Genomic DNA, 4,907 nt, shown 5'->3' with positions numbered 1-4,907 from the left:
CAGAGAAGTGTGAGGTGGTTCACTATGGAAGGACAAGCTCCAAGGTAGAGTACAAAGTAAATGGCAGGATAGTTGATAGTGTGGAGGAGTGGAGGGATCTGGGGGTACATGTCCTCAGATCCCTGAAAGTTGCCTCACAGGTAGATAGGGTGTTAGCTTTCATAAATTGAGGGATACAGTTTAAGAGACGCGATGTAATGATGCACCTCTATAAAACTCTAGTTAGGCCACACTTGGAGTATTGTGTCCAGTTTTGGTCAACTCACTATAGGAAGGATGTGGAAACATTGGAAAGGGTACAGAGGAGATTTACCAGGATGCTGCCTGGTTTAGAGAGTATGGATTATGATCAGGGATTAAGGGAACTAGGGCTTCACTCTTTGGAGAGAAGGAGGATGAGAGGAGACAGGATAGAGGTGTACAAGATATTAAGAGAAATAGACAGAGTGGACAGCCAGCGCCTCTTCCCCAGGGCACCACTGCTCAGTACAAGAGGACATGGCTTTAAGGTAAGGGGAAGGAAGTTCAGGGGGGATATTAGAGGAAGGTTTTTCACTCAGAGAGTGGTTGGTGCATGGAATGCACTGCCTGAGTCAGTGGTGGAGGCAGATACACTAGTGAAGTTTAAGACACTACTAGACAGTTATGTGGAGGAATTTAAGGTGGGGGGTTATATGGGAGGCAGGGTTTGAGGGTCGGTACAACATTGTGGGCCAAAGGACTGTACTATTCTATGTTCTATTTGCCCATCCAGTTTCCGATCACTGAGAAATCACTGAGTTCCCTCACCCGTCATTCACAGACTAGGAAGTGCTGGAGCCCCAGCACTGATTACTGCCCCACACCCTCCCCCCCCCATTCATTAATGATGTTGAATGGCAAATCGGCCCATTGATTCCGGCTCTCTGTACTTGTTAGTGCTCCACTCTCCGCCCTCTGCCCTAACCACTGTGCCATGGTGCCACGGATGTTCTACTAGGTCGTATTTCTTATCGACGAGGAAGGAGGACGTCCCATCATTTCTACCTCTCTGTCATTCGCATAGTCCCATTCCGCCTTATTCTCTGTAACCTATTCTCTCTGCGATGGGATCAGCTCCCCAAACCTCCCTGGGGCCAGTAACAAAAGTCAATTAAATCTGTCATTCTCGTGCCACCTTATCAGATACATTTTGGAAATCATGTACACTCTCTCTGCTACTCCTACCTTATCATCATAGCTGTTCCATAGGTGTCATGGGTTCATGTAGCACAAAACCAGGCCCTTCAGCCTATTATGCCCATGCTATCACAATTACACATCTAACATGATCCCAGATAGCAATACTTTGACGGTATTCTACTGGACCTTGGCCTATGGCTAGCTGGTAGTATGGCCCACCGTGATAAGAAGGTGCATGAAACCACGGGTGGGGGCCAAAGGACCAACAAGGTCCACATTGGCATTGTCAAACCGTCACTCAGTGACTTCAAAAACTGACAATGGTACCTGAACGTGACGGTTAATTTTTGCCCACTGGCGCTCCACACAGGGGCAGCCAATCATGCATTTTCTTTCTGAGGTCGTGTGAAACAAACTTCAGTGCAGCCTGTTTCTGTGAGGGCTTCCAGCCCAGATGTTGAAAACAGTCCACCTTCATTTTGCGAACACGATGAGGCGAGGTGACCAGTTGAGACTTTGCACACAAGAGAAACCCCAGCTTCCCCAAGTGTAGTGTCAGCCAACTGCAGGCCAGTTACTGCTGTTCAGTAAGCCTGTGTCTCCGGGTCAGTAACTTGGCCGGCTGCAGTGCTGGCATAGTCATTCCCGATGTGTTTGACCTTAGCGGCTGACTGTGAGAGGCAATCGGCCACAGCATTACTTTTCCCCTTGATATGTTGTATATCTTTGTGAATGTGAATATGTCGGCCAGGTGGCATTGCTGTCATACAGACCAAGGGTCTGATATTTTGGCCGTTGAGTGAACAATGGGTTTGTGGTCAACAATGCTGTGAAATAGTGACCCTCTGATAGAAAATGAAGATGGCAGGCAGCCGGAGAGAGACTGAGAAGCTGATGGTCAAACCTGCTGTACTTCTTTTTGGGAAAGAGAGGATAAAACAGCTGATGGAAGAAGGGAATGGCTGCCACACACCTCTGACAGCTGTTCGTGACCAGCATCCACAGCATAATACATAGGAGTAGAATAAGGCCATTCAGCCCATCAAGTCTGTTCCACCATTCCATCATGGCTAATCCTGGATCTCACTCATTCCCATACACCTGCCTTCTCGCCATATCATTTGATGCCCTCACCGATCAGGAAATGATCAACTTCCACCTTAAATATACTCACGGACTTGGCCTCTATCCCAGTCTGTGGCACAGCATTCCACAAATTTACTACTCTCTGGCTAAAACAATATCTCCTTAACTCTGTTTGAAAAGGTCACCACTCAATTTTGAGGCTGTGCCCTCTACTTCTGGATAATCCCACCAAAGGAAACGTCCTCTTCACATCCACCCTATCTAGTCCTTTCAACATTCAGTAAGTTTCAGTGAGATCCCCACGCATTCTTCTAAGTTGCAGTGAGTAGAGGACCAAACATTCCTTATATGTTAACCCCTTCATTCCCAGAATCATCCTCGTGAACCTCCTCTGAACTCTCTCCAATGACAGCACGTCTTTCCTGAGATATGGGACCCAAAACTGTTGACAATACTTTAATTGTGCCCGACTAGTTTTTATATTCTATTCCTCTTGAAATAAATGCCATAATTGCATTTGCCTTCTTTACCACAGACTCAACTGTAAATTAACTTTCTGGGAGTCTTGCACAAGGACTCCTAAGTCCTCTGCATCTCTGATGTTTGAACCTTCTCCCCATTTAGATACAGTAACAGGCCACACTGTTGCTCCTTTTACCAAAATGCATTATCATACATTTCCCAACACTGTATTCCATCTGCCACTTCTTTGCCCATTCTTCCAATTTGTCTAAGTCCTGCCGCAGGACTACCAACCCCTCTACCTACCTTTGTATCATCCGCAAACCTTGCCACAAAGCTATCAATTCCGTTATACAAATCATTGACAATGTGAAAAGTAGCAGTCCTAATACTGACCCCTGAGGAACACCACCAGAAAAGGCCCTCTTGTTCCCACTCGCTGCTTCCTGCCTGTCAGCCCTTCCTCTATCCATGCCAGCATCTTTCCTGTAATGCCATAGGATTTTATTTTGTTAAGCAGCCTCTTGTCTGGCACCTTATCAAATGCCTTCTTAAAATCCAGGTAAATGACATCCACAGCCTTCCCTTTGCCCACCTTGCTTTTTACTTCTTCGAAGAACTCTAACAGATTGGTCAGGCAAGATATCCCTTTACAGAAACCATGCCGACTTTGACTATTTTATCATTAGTCTCCAAGTACCCGGAAACCTAATCCTTAATAATGGACTCCAACACTTTTCCAACCACGGAGGTCAGGCTAACTGTCCTATAATATCCTTTCTTTTGCCTTCCTCCCTTCTTTAAAAGTGGAGTGACATTTGCAATCTTCCAGTCCTCTGGGACCATGCCAGAATCAAGTGATTCTTGAAAGATTATGACCAATGCATCTGTTATCTCTTCAGCAACCTCCCTCAGGACTCTGGATTGTAGTCCATCTACCCAGTGACTTATCTACCTTGAGACCTTTGAGTCTGCCTAGCACATTTTCCTTTGTAATAGCAATGACACTCACTGCTGCTCCCTGACACTCACAGACCTCTGGCACACTATTAGTGTCTTCCACAGTGAAGACTGATGCAAAGTACCCATTAAATTCATCTGCCATTTCTGTGTTCCCCATTACTACCTCACCAGCATCATTTACCATTGGTTCAATATCAACTCTCAACTCTCTTTCACTCTTTATATAATTGTAAAAACTTCTGATACCCTGCTTAATATTATTGACTAGATTTTCCTCATATTTCATCTTTTCCCTGCGTATAGCTTTCTTTAGTTGCCTTCTGTTGGATTTTAAAAGCTTCCCAATCATCACTCACTTTTGCTACATTATATGCCCTTTCCTTGGCTTTTATACAATCCTTAACTTCCCTTGTCAGCCATTGTCGCCTACCCCTGCTTTTTGAGAACTTCTTCTTCCGTGGGGCATATCTATCGTGCGCCTTGTGAACCATTCCCAGAAACTTCAGCTACTTCTGTTCAGCTGTCATCCCCATGAGTATCTCCCTCCAATCCACCTGGGCAAGCTCCTCTCTCATGCCTCTGTAGTTCCCTTTATTCCACTGTGGTACAGATGCATGTGAGTTATGCTTCTCCCTCTCAAATTGCAATACAAATTCTATCATATTATGATCACTGCCTCCTAAGCGTTTCTTTATGTTAAGCTCCTTAATAATATTTGGTTTATTACACAACACCCAATCTAAGATAGCCTTTCCCCGAGTAGGCTCAACCTCAAGCTGCTCTAAAAAGCCATCTCATAGGCACTCAACAGATACCCTCTCTTGCAATCCAAAAGCAACCTCATTTTCCCAATCCTTTTGCATATTGAAGTCCCCCATCACAATTGTGTCACTTCCCTCTTACGTGCCTTTTCCAGCTCCCTTTGCAATCTCAACTCCACACATTGGCTAACATTTGGAGGCCTGTATATGATTCCCGTAATGGTTTATTTTTACCCTTGCAGTTTCTTAACTCCACCCACAAAGATTCAACATTCTCTGACCCTATGTCACCTCTTTCTAAAGATGTAATTCCATCTCTTACCAACACAGCCACAACATCACCTATGCCTTCCTGTATGTCCTTTCGATACGAAGTATATCCTTTAATGTTAGGCTCCCAACTATGGCCTTCTTTCTGCCACGACTCAGTGATGCCAATGTCATACTGACCAATCTCTAATTATACCATGAGTT

The sequence above is a fragment of the Hemitrygon akajei genome, chromosome 17, assembly GCF_048418815.1.
Source record: "Hemitrygon akajei chromosome 17, sHemAka1.3, whole genome shotgun sequence".
Taxonomy (NCBI): Eukaryota; Metazoa; Chordata; class Chondrichthyes; order Myliobatiformes; family Dasyatidae; genus Hemitrygon; species Hemitrygon akajei.
This window is presented reverse-complemented; position numbering follows the sequence as displayed.